The sequence below is a fragment of the Anabrus simplex genome, chromosome 8, assembly GCF_040414725.1.
Source record: "Anabrus simplex isolate iqAnaSimp1 chromosome 8, ASM4041472v1, whole genome shotgun sequence".
Taxonomy (NCBI): domain Eukaryota; kingdom Metazoa; phylum Arthropoda; class Insecta; order Orthoptera; family Tettigoniidae; genus Anabrus; species Anabrus simplex.
This window is the reverse complement of record NC_090272.1, coordinates 81,155,688-81,164,456: the sequence shown is the minus strand read 5'-3', so window position 1 is coordinate 81,164,456 and position 8,769 is coordinate 81,155,688. Positions and strand designations below refer to the sequence as shown.

At 44.2% G+C, this 8,769-nt stretch overlaps 1 non-coding gene across 1 annotated transcript; it reads left to right on the top strand.

Annotated features, from left to right (window-relative positions):
• The first annotated feature begins 6,733 nt into the window (after positions 1-6,733).
• Positions 6,734-6,806, top strand: TRNAR-CCU (transfer RNA arginine (anticodon CCU)). Its single transcript has one exon. It is a non-coding gene; the product is annotated as a tRNA-Arg (tRNA).
• The last annotated feature ends 1,963 nt before the right edge of the window (positions 6,807-8,769 follow it).

The following is an 8,769-nucleotide window of genomic DNA, read 5'->3' as shown; positions in this document are numbered from 1 at the left end:
GTTGGTACTTTTAATTCCTCATTAACATCTCAGTAGTAAAGAATATTCAGTTGCAGTTACATTTTGTGAGGTATTTCGTGTTTCGACGGATCAGTTAAAAAGTACTAAACCTGCCGTGCCTGTGTTCAGAGGATAATGAAGTTTTCCAAGAAGATATCTTGACAATGAAATGGAAAATTAAATTAACTTTCCTAGTACCGGGTACGTCAGCCACACAACAGTTTTAATAACTACACAAGGAAAACCCACTACCTGTAGGCCCACATTTTTACACTTATGATAATCTTACACGGCCCCTGTTCACCATAGCATATGAGGCCGCCTGGGCGAGGTACTGGTCATTCTCCCAGTTGTATTCCCAGATCCAGAGTCTGAAGCTCCAGGACACTGCCCTTGAGGCGGTAGAGGTGGGATCCCTCGCCGAGTCCGAGGGAAAAACCGACCCTGGAGGGTAAACAGATAAATAAGAAGAAGAAGAAGAAGAAGAAGAAGAAGAAGAAGAAGAAGAAGATTTTGAAGTCGATGACGAAACTGTAGTGTTCATGCAGCATTTTGAGAATAAGTATGAGGTTAGGGAAGACTTTTCTCTATTTCCAAACGGTGAACCTATTCGTGTTCCCCGAGAAATATCAATTTAGGTAGAATATAATTGATATTGTTATATTCCGTCAGTTCCTATGTGTCAAGTGATTTAGATGCAAGTGTATTTTACAATAATCTGTGTTGCCTGCAGATATGTTTGGCTGGATCTTGGATTATAACAAAACATATAGTGTGACAGATGGAGCAATCTGTATACTGTTACTCAGAAGAAGTAGTGACTTGGAGGGATTAGCTGGGTTCGTAACGCAGGGTTTTACACAACCAACAACTTCCGTTTCATGCTGTGGTTACCTGTTATCAAGCAAACTACACCGAACTGAAGCTCGTCCAGGAGATTAAATAATTATCCATGTTTAGAGTCAACAGAGTTTTTGCACTCATGCTTTTTAATGGGTAAAAACCTATTATAGCTTAAGTGTCTGAACGTTTCATTACTAAGGTTACCATCATTGTGTGAAGTGCTGTTATGCCATATGTCAACATTATGTTAGCATTACCAGGGTCGTTCATTGGGTTAACATAATCATTTCGGGTGTATTTAGGCTGAGTGACTCAGACGGTTAAGGCGCTGGCCTTCTGACCCCAACTTGGCAGGATCGATCCTGGCTTAGTCCGGTGGTGTTTGAAGGTGTTGAAATACGTCAGTCTCACGTCAGTAGATTTACAGGCACGTAAAAGAACTCCTGCGGGACTAAATTCTGGCACTACGGCGTCTCCGAAAATCGTATAAAAGTAGTTAGTGGGACGTAAAGCCAATAACATTATCATTTCAGGTGTTCTTCCCTTTCATTGGGTGCTGAATATAAGAAATGGTCCAAGACTTCAAAACTAAGGCAACACATTATGTTTCATAGTTCTCATGAGAGGGAATAAATAGAGGAATTTCGCACCTTAATCAATTCTGAAACATTCAGAATGATGCTATAAGTATAATTTTAACAGTTTTATCATGTTTTTTCATCTATACTTTATTTCTTTCTTAATCTGTTTTTCCCTCGGACTCAGCGAGAGATCCCACCTCTACCGCCTCAAGGGCAGTATCATGGAGCTTCAGACTTTGGGTCGGGGGATACAACTGGGGAGAATGACCAGTACCTCGCCCAGGCGGCCTCATCTGCTATGCTCAACAGGGGCCTTGTGAGGGAATGGGAAGACTAGTAGGGATAGACAAGGAAGAGGGAAGGAAGCGGCCGTGGCCTTAAGTTAGGTATTTGCCTGGAGGAGAAGTGGGAAACCACGGAAAACCACTTCCAGGATGGCTGAGGTGGGAATCGAACCCACCTCTACTCAGTTGACCTCCCGAGGCTGAGTGGACCCCGTTCCAGCCCTCGTACCACTTTTCAAATTTCGTGGTAGAGCCGGGAATCGAACCCGGGCCTCTGGGGTTGGCAGCTAATCGTGCTAACCACTACACCACAGAGGCGTTCATCTATACATGATGTGAAATCTGAGAGAAAACGTTATATGACTAATTTAAATTTCTAAATAATCAGCTTCTTGTTATCTTTTCTAGTAGGATATATGTGATTCTAGTTGTTTACTCCTCACTGTCGGTAGCCCTGAAGATGGTTTTCTGTGGTTTCCCATTTTAACACCAGGCAAATACTGGGGATATACTTTAATAAAGGGGACGGCAGCTTCGTTCCCATTCCTAACCCTTTACTTTCCCATCGTCGCCATTAGGACCTGTGTCGGTGCGACGTAAAGAAAATTGAAAAAAAGAAAAAAAAGAAGAAAGAAAGAAAGAAAGAAAGCAGAAAGCGAGGAGCTAAGGGCCAAGTTAGCAACAACCTGCCAGAAGAAGCCATGGCTCTTGCCATTCGTGGCTTTTAGGGGCGTTAAGGGGGAAAAACAAGTATTCTGCAACGCATAAGCTTTTTTTGCTAGTGGTTTAACGTCACACTAAAATACTGAAGGTTTTCGGCGACGCAAGGATGAGAAGGGGCTAGGATTGGGAAGGAAGCGCCCATGGCCTTAAATAATTTTACAGCCTCAGTATTTACCTGGTGTGAAGATGGGAAACCACGGAAACCACTTACTTGTGCCAGGCTCCTCACTTTCATCTATCCTATCTGACTTCCCTTGGTCAACTCTTTTAATTTTTCGCCCAGACGGTATTACAGCACTCAAGACCTAGGGAGTGTTTCATTTTGACGCCCTTAGTGGCCCTTGTCTTTCTTTGGCCAATACTTTCGTTTTTCCATTATTTACCATCTGATTAGTGTTTTGCTCGTTGCTTTACGTCGCGCCGACACAGATAGGTCTTATGGCGATGATGGGACTGGGAAGGGCTAGGAGTGGGAAGGAAGCGGCCGTGGCCTTAATTAAGGAACATCCCCAGCATTTGCCTGGTGTGAAAATGGGAAACCACGGAAAACCATTTTCAGGGCTGCCGACAGTGGGGTTCGAACCTACTATCTCCCGAATACTGAAAAACGAGGATTTTAGCCTAGTTGTACTTCCTCTTAAAACAATAATCACCACCACACCACTACAATATGTGAATGCTAATGGCGGTGTGTGCTTTTGTTCCAGTGTTGCACAACTCCCAATAATTTTACAGTTCTTTTGTCGTCCTTTCTTCTAATTTTTAAGTTTAATAAATCTAGCATATATTCTAAAATATGTTAAAATCAACCATCTTTGGTCGTTCGATGTACTAATGCTTCGTAATGGACCAATAAACGCCGCCGGCTTCGAATCAAACTCAGGGGATTTGATTTTCTACGGCAACTCAAAAGCGGTAAGCCTAAGCCTATACATAGCACAAGGGAGCTTGTTGGGTGTTGCACGAGACCAGCAAACTCCCTATCGAGAAACAACTCCAATTGTCCCCGTTAGATTGCACCACTCTGCGTTGATGATGTCATGCCTGCTTTCTATCCTGTCGCCACCAGGGCACGCCACACCGGTCCACCCACAATATTCCCAATATTTTGCATCAATGAAAAAATAGGAGGACACATTTTGAATTCAAGTGAGCTAAACATAACTCTAGTTATACTGTATAATTGGCCTCTTATTTCCTGTGTTTTAACTGACGTATCTATTTCATTTTTATTTGGGTGGATGCAGAGTGGGTTTCGGCCCACAAGTCGGCACGCCTGGTCCGTGGTGCGACAGCTCAGCACTCCGACCGGCCAACCGAGCAAAGATAGGGTGGCCATGGCTCTACCTCTGTATTCGGGAGACAGAGAGGGGCTGGGCCTCACTGTCGGCTGTCCTGAGAGTGGTTTTCCGTGGTTTTCCATTCTCCTGCACTAAGGAGAATGCCGGGACAGTTTCTAGTATAGGACACGGTCGCCAACCCTCTCACCTTCACCGCAAATCTCCTGGCCCGAGATACGGCGTCACCGTCTAGGAGGCCCGCCTCCCACGTCAGGGGAGGAATAAAAACATTTAGCAGTAGTAGTAGTAGTCATATTTAATAGGAATGTAGTTCATTACCTAACGATAATATAATTTATTGTTCCCGGTATTTCTAAAGTTTCTTGTATAAAAACGGGACATAGAAAATGTTGGTGTAACACCCAGCTTTAGATGCCAGCCGCTACCCGTGAATACTATATGTCATTTTGCGATTATACTGTACATATGAATGATTACTATTTAATGCCAAAGTAATATTGTATACAAATGAGTCAAACTAAAAACAGGTATGGAATACTGGGTAATTACAATATCATTGTAGTTTCTCGAGTCTTTTTCAACACGGATTGTTCGTCCGCTCTTGAACATTGAACGGTGTTAATCAATAAAACTCCCATCAAGTAGTGAGCTTTGGTCGATATTTCTCTTATTTACAGAAATATAGCGTGTTTCTCTGGTTAACACCTGTTGTGACGAAGGACGATATATTGTGTTGTCGCAGACCTATTTATTGAACGTGGCACCAACCAAGTGCTGACAAATTTTGATCAAGATAGTGGATATGAAATACTTTTCTTCAAGTCCTAGATACAATCGCGGTAGTAATGTCATTGGGCAGGTCAGACCCTTTACGACTGTAAAGCTAATGAAAGAATAAGACCTTTACACTGATCGTCAGACAGAACAACGAAATAATGACAATTTGTCTAGGGTACGTATTGGAAGAGAACGCAATAATTAAAACTGAGAAAACTTTACATCAAAAGTCCTGTCAGTTTTTTAATTACTGCGTTGATGGGGGTGAAAATTCCTTACGGGGATAAGGAAATCTTCATTGAGGTAATCACATAAATGGGATTGTAAATATAGGGTGCAGATCTCTGCACATGGTTATGAGGGTAGTTAGGGGTTGTAGTAAGGATGTAAAGGAGAGCTCACTTAAGTCTCTGGTAAGACTCCAACTAGTGTATGGTTCCAGTGTATGGACCCCTCGCCAGGATTACTTGATTTGAGAACGGAAAAAATCCAAAGAAAAGCAGCTCGATTTGTTCTGAGTGATTTCCGACAAAAGAGTAGCGTTACAAAAAGTGTTGCAAAGTTTGGACTGGGAAGACTTGGGAGAAAGGAGGCAAGCTGCTCGACTAAGTGTATGTTACCAACTGTCCGTGGAGTTAGCTCGTTGGCTGAACGGTCAGCGTACTGGCGCTCGGTTCAGAGGGTCCCGGGTTCGATTCCCGGCCGGGTCGGGAATTTTAACCTTAATTGGTTAATTCCAATGGCGCAGGTCGCCTACAGGAGTAAAATAGAAAGACCTGCACCTGGCGAGCGAACCCGTCCTCGGATATCCCGGCACTAAAAGCCATACGGCATTTCATTTCAGTGGAGAGATGGTGTGGAATGACATTAGTAGACGAAATAGTTTGAGTGGTGTTTTTAAAAGTAGGAAAGCTCACAGTATGAAGATAAAGTTGGAATTCAAGAGGACACATTGGGACAAATATTCATTAGTTAGGGATTGGAAGGGGAGTTAGGGATTGGAATAATTTGTCAAGGGAGATGTTCAATTCTTTAAGGTCATTTAAGAAAAGGCTAGGAAAACAACAGACAGAGAATCTGCCACCTGGACGACTGACCTAAATACAGATCAGTGGCGAATGACTGAATAAAAACTAGCTTACGCATTGTTTAGTTGAAACCAGTGGCGTTGCGTTGAGGGAGACTGAGTCACAGTCGAGAAAAATAAATAAATAAATAAATAAATAAATAAATAAATAAATAAATAAATAAATAAATAAATAAATAAATTCCGCCTCTGTGGTGTAGTGGTTAGCGTGATTAGCTGCCAACCCCTGAGGTCCGGGTTCGATTCCCGGCTCTGCCACGAAATTTGAAAAGTGGTACGAGGGCTGGGACGGGGTCCACTCAGCCTCGGGAGGTCAACTGAGTAGAGGTGGGTTCAATTCCCACCTCAGCCATCCTGGAGGTAGTTATCCGTGGTTTCCCACTTCTCCTCCAGGCAAATGCCGGGATGGTACCTAACTTAAGGCCACGGTCGCTTCCTTCCCTCTTCCTTGCCTGTCCCTTCCAATCTTCCCATCCCCCCACAAGGCCCCAGTTCAGCATAGCATTTGAGGCCGCCTGGGCGAGGTACTGGTCATTCTCCCCGGTTGTATCCTCGACTCAAAGTCTGAATCTCCAGGACACTGCCCTTGAGGCGGTAGAGGTGGGATAAATAAATAAATAAATGTCCGCCTCTGTGGTGTAGTGGTTAGTGTGATTAGCTGCCACCCCTGGAGGCCTGGGTTCGATTCGCGGCTCTGCTACGGTGGCGATGGGAAGATTGGAAGGGATAGACAAGGAAGAAGGAAGCGGCCGTGGCCTTAAGTTAGGTACCAATCAGGCATTTGCCTGGAGGATAAGTGGGAAAGCATGGAATACCACTTCAGGGATGGCTGAGGTGAGAATCGACCCCACCCATTCCCCACCTCTACTCAGTTGACCTTCAAAAGCTGAGTGGACCCCGTTCCAGACCTTGTACCACTTTGACAGACGTGGTGTCATATCAAATATGAAATCATTATTTTATTGAGCATACAGTTATTAAAGTCATATTTGGTACTACACTACGTAAAAATACAAAACTTTTTTTAAAATCCCAGTTTATTCAGACCATACTGTCCCGCTACGCCGCTGGTTTTAGCTACTTATGATGTGAGTCTGTTGACACCAAGAAGAGTTTGAATTAGAAACGTACCGAGTAGCCCCTGTGGCCTAATGGATAAGGCATCGGTCTCCTAAACCGGGGATTGTGGGTTCGAGTCCCACCAGGGGTAGACATTTTTAACTCTCTGCAATTTTAGAGGAACTTTCTCTCTACCAGCTCATTTCGTGGTGAATTGCCCTGGTTGAAATTCAATTACACGCACTCCACTTCACCTACTTTAATCAATTTATTTCTCCCCAATCCTGACCTACAAAGATTGGTGAGTAGTGTATTCAGTAAACTAAGCTGAAGATTGCGAACTCGAGTTCCGATTTAGTGACTGGCAATGCAGACGTTTTAAAAGTGAGAGACACGTATCGTTAGATTCTAAAATAGTACCTTCAGGAACACTTTTACAAGCCGTGTGGTGCAGGTAAGGCATGTCTACCCCTTACGCAGAGGTCGTAGTTTCCAGGCTAGAAATAAGAAACACCGAGCTCGATAGCCGCAGTCGCTTAAGTGCGGCCAGTGTCCAGTATTCGGGGGATAGTAGGTTCGAACTCCACTGTCGGCAGCCCTGAAAATGATTTTCCGTGGTTTCCCATTTTCACACCAGGTAAATGCTGGGGCTGTACCTTAATTAAGGCCACGGCTGCTTCCTTCCCACTCCAAGCCCTTCCCTCTCTCATCGTCGCCATAAGACCTATCTGTGTCGGTGCGACGTAAAGCAACTAGCAAAAAAAAAAAAAAAAAAAAAAAAAAAAAACTGCTTGATATGAAAGGCAAAGTATCAGATCAAAAAAATCAAGCAATGCAGATGAGGAAAAGGAGGAAAAGGGTCATAGAACTTCAGGGCGTTATCTATTTACGAAAATCCCTACTTTATCCGGATCCGTGTTTGCATAAATGCCATTTTGGCCCCTAAGTAGTCACACTACCATGCCAGGTTTTCCTTTCTACAACTCTCTAATATTTTTGGAACTACTAAAATAACCGGGAGGAATACGCGTCCAAAGTTTGGCTAGCAACTTCAGATAAAATCAATTTCGTTGTAATTTTTCCTCTAGGTTCGACAGATTCTCCAGGGCCCAATGGAGAAGTAACCTCAGTATTGATGCCAAGTAGTGTCCCAGAGCTGGACCCTCTGAATTTTGTTTATAACTTGCGAGGGAGAATTTGTCCTTCCTCTGCTAAGATTGCCATGCACAGTGCATCCTATGGAGATAGGATTCACCCGCGGATAGGTTACGGTCTCAAAGGAGACAATCGTAGCATTATGTTTGGTGCATTTTTCTGAAGTTTAAATTCGAAACCACGAAAATTCACTTCGATAATGCCCGCGAATTGGAATTTTAATACATCACTACTCAACTAAATTAACCCTGCACCGAGCTCGATAGCTGCAGTTGCTTTAGTGCGGCCAGTATTCAGTATTCGGGAGATAGTGGGTTCGAACCCCACTGTCGGCAGACCTGAGGATGGTTTTCCATAGTTTCTCATTTTAACACCAGACAAATGCTGGGGATGTACCTTAATTAAGGCCACGGCTGCTTCCTTCCCACTCCTACCCTTTCCTGTCCCATCGTCGACTTAAGACATATCTGTGTCGGTGTGACGTAAATTAAATTGTAAAAAGTAATAATTCCGCCTCTGTGGTGTAGTGGTTAGTGTGATCAGCTACCACCGCCGGAAGCCCGGGTTCGATTACCGGCTCTGCCACAAAATTGAAATGCGGTACGAGGGTTGGAACAGTGTTCACTCAGAATGGGGAGGTCAACTGAGTATAGGGGGTGGGATGGGTTCGATTCCCACCTCAGCCATCCTCGAAGTGATTTTCCGTAGTTTCCCACTTCTCCTCCAGACAAATGCCGGGATGGTACCTAACTTGAGGCCATGGCCGCTTCCTTCCTCTTCCTTGCCTTTCCCTTCCGAACTTCCCATCCCCCCACAAGGCCACTGTTCAGCGTAGCAGGTGAGGTCGTCTGAGCGAGGTACTGGTCTCCTCCCCAGTTTTATCCTCCGACCCAAAGTCTCACGCTCCTGGAGGGTAGAGGTGGGATCCCTCGCTGAGACTGAGGGAGAAATCAATCCTG